This window comes from Primulina tabacum, chromosome 1 (assembly GCF_025594145.1).
Source record: "Primulina tabacum isolate GXHZ01 chromosome 1, ASM2559414v2, whole genome shotgun sequence".
NCBI lineage: Eukaryota > Viridiplantae > Streptophyta > Magnoliopsida > Lamiales > Gesneriaceae > Primulina > Primulina tabacum.
In genome coordinates this window covers 27295674-27303638 of record NC_134550.1, presented here as the reverse complement: position 1 = coordinate 27303638, position 7965 = coordinate 27295674, and positions in this window count along the sequence as shown.

Sequence of the window (7965 nt, the reverse complement as noted above, 5' to 3'; positions counted from 1 at the left end):
TCATATTTTCATCAAAATAATCATAATATATCATTTAACAAGCATTATGACCCTTCGGGACACTGCCAACCCTTTTTGTACTGCCCGATGTAAAATGACCGTTTTGCTCATATACGTATAATTTTTCGATTTTTGACTTTTTCTTACTTTCCTTGAATCTAGATCATACCAAATAATTATTTAAGTTTAAATTTAATTTTTAATATTTTAATTTAAATTCGAGGCTTCGATTTAATTTCCTATTTACTAATTCGTGAAGCGTTTAATTCTCGATTTAATTCAAACTTTAATATTTTAATCCCAAACTTTTATTATGAACTTTTCATACCTAAATTACACTTGTGAACCATTAATCGACCCTCGTCGACCATGGTTCGAACCCTTCCTTCCTAAACCCTATACTCGAACCCCCGACTAACTCTCTTGAGCCACGGCTCGATTTCATCGAGCCACCCTCGGACCATCATGGACCAGACCCTACTCAAGCTTCCTGGACCCTCTCTGACCTAGCCTAACCGAACGCACCAACCTCTAGCCACGAGACCAGCCCTTTGCGCATACACTAAACCGCGCGAGTTTCCTCATGCTTTGGTCGAGCCACCATGCCACCAGCCCCTGACCCGACCCTTGACAATCCTCCCTAGAACTTACTGGACAAGATTAGACCCCCGCCAGCCCAGCCACACACCCTCCTTCAGAAGCCGCCCACACGCGTGGATGGGAAGAGTCCTTGCACACATGGCCTCTTCCCCTACCAGCTGTACAAGTGCTAGGACTCTTCCTAGAACCGAACCTCAACCAGCACGGCCTCTTCCCAAGCCCTGGCTGAGCCACATGTAGCCATTGACCAAGCCGAGCCTTCTTCCTTTAAAGAAACCCTAGGATTCTAGCCTCTCTCGTGCACAACCCTTCCAACTCGAGTCCAGCAATCGTTTCCACCTTAATTTTTCCATGTTACCCCCATTAATCATCCTATGTTGGTAGCGTACTCGTTGGAAATCATAACACGTTCATATTTATGTAAATTTTTTAAAAAATAATCGTTATAACGTTAAGCAATTTAAACTCCAATAAAAGTTTATAAAAATTAGTATTAAAAAATAATGCATTTGATATTTTAAAAGTCCATCGTTTGCCCAAAACCGGCTTCTCGGATTATATTGAACTCGTCTCGTAAAATAATTTGAACCCTATCAATTTTGGAAAAATTTAATCATATTAATAAGCCTTGAAAATATTTATTTGTTTTTGTCGTCCGCGATCTCCTTTCCCCAGCCTGTTATCGAATATTAGGGTAAAATCCTTCAATTTCGTGAAATCATGCACTTCAAACATTTAGGCATGTAAAATATATCAATTAAGCATTTAAAATCAATTCAGTAAAATAATAAAATTTAAATCATTTGCATGGATGCGGTTTACGTAGGTTGGCTTTTTGAACGTTACAAATCCTCCCCCCATAAATAAAATTTCCTCCTCGAAATTAAGACGTACCGAATAATTCAGGATAGCGAATTCTCATCTCTGACTCCGTATCCCACGTGGCTTCTTCCTCCGAGTGATTTAGCCATTTGACTTTGACCATTTTTATCACCTTGTTTCGCAACCTTCTTTCTTGTCTACCAAAGATTTGAGTAGGTTTTTCCTCACACGACATGTTTGGTGTAAGTTGTAGTGGTTCAAAGTTCAGTACATGTGAATGGTTTGACATGTACTTGCGGAGCATCGAACATTGGATTAACATGAAAAAATAAACACAATCCTACTGAATCCATGCTATCAAACGCTCCGCAAGAGTGTGGGCTTCTAAAATCTTTATGTGTCCATCAGCTATGAAATACCACATGTCATCATCTTTAGATGATAAGTGTGTTTGCATTTGGATTTTCTAGTCTTCGTATTTTTCTTCAGAAAACATGAGAATCTTATTGAAAAATCCATAATTTATATAATATATTCATATATCAGAAAAACACGCTCTGATACCATTTGTGAGAATAAAAAATGAGTTTAGAGAAGGGATGAATAAACTCTTTAATTATAATCATAAATATTTTGCAAACTTAACCCATGTGAGCAACTCAAGTGAATTTTTTTATTAAACTAATTACATAGAGCAATTAATAGATAAGTACATAAACAACTCAACATATGCCATGAATAAATTATAGAAAAATATGATCAGATCAGGTAAGTAAATGATTGAAAGTAAATAGAGACGAGAATTTGTTTATGAAAATTCGAAGGAAAATCTACTACGTGATCTCTCTTTCTTATGTTTCCAGAAGCATTCATTAAAAGATTTTATTGGTACAACTGCTTGTAAAAACCAAACACACTTCAGCTCGGTTCAATAATCTTATTTAGCTCAAACACCTAGAAACTATTCAATCAACTCAATCTGTTCAGAAATACTTTTCTGATAGTTAAAATGATTCTCAAAGTACAATACAACTTGTGTAAAAAAATGGTTAGTGAGAATAAAATTGTGCACTGAATGATCCTTAAACAATTTGATATAATTTTTCAGCATATGTAGATCAACTTGCAATCAGACCTTAAGTGATGCTGCGAATATAGAAATGATTGAAAATGATCGAGTTTCAGACAAATAGTTGTTGTAAAAGTTCCTAATGCATTCATTTTTTATAGATGATGATCCAACGTTCATAAATATGCGCGTCATTCATAATCGTACAGGATGCCCGAAAAACTTGCAGAGAATGTCATGTTTCCTTTTCTTCTTCCCAAATATAGTACTGGATAATTAAATTCTTTCGGACACTAGCTAAATGAGGCAAGCAATGGATCTTTTATTCTGAAAGGAAAAATATTCTTGGTTTCCAAGATATAATTTATTCTTTGAATTAATATTTTCCTTAAATCTCTTCCTTATTGATAAGATTTTTTGAAATATTTAATTAAGAGTTTTGTCTTTCTAGATATGTGATAATTATGTTAAGGATTTTATGATATTGTATTATTGTTAAAAAAGATTTTATTGCTAATAAAACTCTTGTTTTCCATATTTTGTTGGATTCTTTTTGAGACAAACCGTAGAAGGGAAGGAAGCTATAAATAAGAGAAAGAATCTAAGGAAAAGACTTTGGCTTTTCGAATTTTTGCTTTTGACTTTCGATTTTTCGGCTGGTGATTTTCGTTTTGGGTGGCTATGCACTATTTTACTTTTGCACGGCGTGAAATTCAGAGAAAAACAATGCACGAGGACGTTGCAGTTTTAAAAATTGTTGTTTCATGTGTTACCGTGATTATTGGAGACATCTGCAAACAATATGCGTGGAAGTGTTGACTGAAGATTGTGCTTTATTACTGCAGTTTTTAACACCAATTTTTTGCTTTCTGGGATACATTTTAGTCTGATTATTTGTTTTAGAAAGTAATTTGTTTTCTCAACATGTTGAAAATTAGTTTCCATTAAAATCACTAGTGTTGGTTTTTGTGAACTCAAGTTGGTTTTCTAGTTATTAATTTGCTTTGAGACACCGGCCAAATATTTATACTTGTACACAATTATTTATGAGTTATTTTGGTTTAAGTTACTTATTTGTGTGTTATATTATTCCTCTTCGTGTTGTCACTAGGTGTTACAACATTTGAGACAACATTTAAATCTGACAGCCTTTTACACTTTATGTTTAACATAATATTCCCCCTTACATATTCTATTACAAATAGATAATATGTCTTTGCTCATCGAATTCAAATTCAATTCGGAGATAACTATTTTTTGTACTACGAGATTGTTTTCACATCAGTTGATGGTGAACTCGGAGAAATTCTTCTTAGTTCATGTTAGTAGCACTATGTTGTAAGCACATCAGATTATGAATCAACACAATTGCTCTTTGCTTATTTATCCGATGCAGTCTTAATATATACTTGACTATCGAATAAGATCGGTACCATTGTGTTATGAGCTCATCATATTATTTTTTAATACGGATCTGTACTGTTTCCGTAGCCACCCCATTATAATACTTCAGATCAGACAAGTTCCTTTAGATATGTGTTTATCAGCTCAGTTAATTCGGACCTATATAGATCATAATCACCAAATTATAAATCCAACTTTATCTCAACAATTTATGTACAAGATTAATTAGATAAATAATGAAAGATTAATAGCTACTTATACTCTTTCTCTTCTCTCTCTCTCTCTCACACACACACACACACATATATAAAAATAAAGAAATGTGAACAAAGTAGACATTGTTATGAAAAAGTAAAAACTTATGCTAAAAAGTAAAAATCTCAAACTCTCAAAATTATCAAACTACACACTTTATAATATTTTTCTCTCAACTCAATTGTGAATTTCTTCACAAATGGTGAGGCTATTTATAGAATTTCTTTGATAATAATCCAAAAAATAAAATACATCATTACCTACGTCATCACATACAAATTTCTAATTTGTACAACTCTTATTTTCAACATTCAAATATTCAACTATTACTTTTTCAACATTCAAATATTTTATTTTCAACACTCCCCCTTGTGATGATGATCATGATACGATGATGTCTTCATTACGTGTTTTTGTACTGCCTCGTTAAAAACCTTACTAGGAAAAACCCATTGGGATAAAAACCATAGTAAGGGAAAAAGAGTGCAGTCACGTAAACTCCCCCTCATGTTGACACGAACAATTCTTCACAAATTTCGTAGATTGCGCATCCCAATATTATATATGTGCTTTCTGAGTATTGTCGTATGAAGTGCCTTTGTAAAGAGATCTGATGAGTTTTCACTTGATTGAATGTGACAAACATTAATATATTTATTTTTCTCAAGCTCCTTGGTGAATGCGAAGAACCTAGGAGGAATATGTTTAGTTCTGTCGCTTTTTATGTATCCTTCTTTCATTTAAGCAACACATGCAGCATTATCTTCATAAAGTATCACAGGCTTCTCGACGAATGATAATCCCCATGAGATTTTGATATGTTGGCTCATTGATTTTAACCACACATATTAACGGATTGCTTCATGTAGTGCAATAATCTCGGCATGATTTGATGAAGTTGTTATGAGAGTTTGTTTCTGTGAACGCCAAGAAATTGCAGTGCCTCCACGAGTAAATACATATCCAGTTTGGGAACGCGCCTTGTGTGGATCAGATAAGTATACAGCATCGGCATAACCAATTATACTTGGATTAGCATCTTTTGAATACAAAAGTCCCAAGTCTGTTAATCCTCGTAGATAACGGAATATATGTTTAATTCTGTTCCAGTGTCTCTTTGTTGGATATGTGCTAAATCTTGCCAATAAATTTACGGCAAAAGATATATTAGGCCTTGTACAATTTGTAAGATACATAAGGGCACCGATAGCACTTAGATATGGTACTTCTGGACCAAGAATATCTTCACCTATCTTCACATGGACGGAATGGATCCTTTTCTATGTTTAATGATCTAACAACCATTGGAGTACTTAAAGGATTTGATTTATCCATATTAAAACGTTTAAGGATCTTTTCTGTATAATTTTTCTGGTGAACAAATATTCCACATTTTTTTTGTTCAATTTGTAAACCCAGACAATACTTGGTTTTTCCAAGATCCTTCATTTCAAATGCTTCCTTCAAGTATGAAACAACTTCTTTAATTTCCTTATTCATTCCAATGATGTTTAAATCATCAACATATACAGCAATAATTACGCATACGGATGTTGTTTTCTTAATAAAAACACAAGGGCATATTGAATTATTTACATATCCATTTTTCATCAAGTGATCACTTAGCCGATTATACCACATTCGACCGGATTGCTTTAACTCATATAATGATCTTTGTAATTTCACAGAATAACATTCTCTGGGTTTGAACTTTGTGCTTCTGGCATCTTAAATCCTTCAGGGATTTTCATATATATATATATTACTATCAAGTGATCCATATAAATAAGCTGTAACAAAATCCATAAGACGCATTTCTAAATTTTCTGATACCGCCAAGCTAATCAAATACCGTAACGTAATTGCATCCATCACAGGAGAATACGTTTCTTCATAATCAATTCCAAGCCTTTGAGAAAAACCTTGTGCAACAAGTCGAGCTATATATCTTACTATTTCATTTTTCTTATTTCGCTTTCGAATAAAAACCCATTTGTATCCAACATGTTTTTTACACCTGAAACACCTTCAGGTGTAAGGATTATAGGTCCAAAAATATTACGTTTATTTAGCGAATCTAATTCAACATGGATGACATCTTTCCATTTTATCCAATCCTGCTGATTTTTACATTTACCAAAAGATTTTAGTTCATGATCTTCATTATAATTTATGATGTCGATTGCCACATTATAAGAAAATATATCATCAATTTCTTCTATATCTTTTCGGTTCCATATTTTTCCAGTATTAATATAACTGATAGAGATTTCACGATTCTCGTCAGTTTGTGGTTTTGACAGAACATTTTCATCATCATGTGTTTCTTTAGAAACATTATTCTCTATTTTGTGATCATCATGTGTTTCTTCAGGAACATCATTCTTTATTTTGTGATCATCGTGTTTCTCTATAAATTTTCTTTTTCGAGGATTTTTATCCTTGGAACCGACTGTCCTTCCACGCTTTAGGCGTTTAATGACATCATGAGTGTCTTCAATTTGTTTCTTCGAAATTTCAATTCGAGCAGGGGCATTTGCAGCATGTATATATGATTTAGTCACCTCTTTTGTGTCTGCAAATGCATCTGGTATTTGATTTGCTAATCTTTGCAAGTGCACAATTTGTTGTACATCTTTTTCACATTGTTTTGTTATTTGATCCAAATGTAACAATGATGATACATACCATGTAATTTTTTTTCGGTATGTTTCTGTTCTCCCCCTAACATTGGGAAGATTTTTCTCATTAAAATGACAATCAGCAAAACGTACTGTGAACACGTCGCCTGTCTTAGGTTCAAGATATCGAATGATTGATGGACTATCATAACCGATATAAATTCCAATCTTTCTTTGAGGTCCCATTTTCTTTCGTTGCGGTGGTGCAATAGGCACATACACCATACATCCAAAAATTCTCAGATGAGAAATGTCTGGTTCTTTATCAAATGCAAGCTGCAATGGGGAGTATTTATGATATACACTTGGTCTGAAGCAAATTAATGAAGCAGCATGTAAAATTGCATGTCCCCATATAGAAATAGGGAGCTTTGTTTTCATAATCATTGGTCTAGAAATCATTTGCAGACGTTTAATCAATGATTTAGCCAATCCATTCTGTGTATGTACATGAGCAACATGATGCTCAACAATGATTCCCAGAGACATACAACAATCATTGAAAGTTTGGGAAGTAAATTCACCAGCATTATCAAGTCTAATTTTCTTGATTCTATAATCGGGAAATTGATTCCTCAATTTTATTATTTGAGCAAGTAACCTTGCAAATGCAACATTTCGAGTTGACAATAAACATACATGTGACCATGTGCTGGAGGCATCAATCAATACCATAAAGTATCTGAATGGTCCACATGGTGGATGAATTGGTCCACAAATATCACCATGAATACGTTCAAGAAACATTGGTGATTCAGTTTGGATTTTGACTGGTGATGATCTTATAATAAGTTTTCCAAGAGAACATGCTTTACATTGAAACTTATTATTCTGAAAGATCTTCTGGTCTTTCAGCGGATGACCATGTGTATTTTCTATAATTCTTCGCATCATTGTTGAACCAGGATGTCCTAATCGATCATGTCAATTGGTTAATATTGAAGAATTATCAGCTACCATGTTTGATTCAATGGGACTTATATGTGTATAATGCAATCCAGTAGGGAGCATTGGTAGTTTTTCAATCACATATTTCTTTCCTGATTTATATGTGATAAGACACATATATTTCTCATTCCCTTCATTCATTGTTTGAGTATCATACCCATGGGAATATACATCATTAAAACTCAA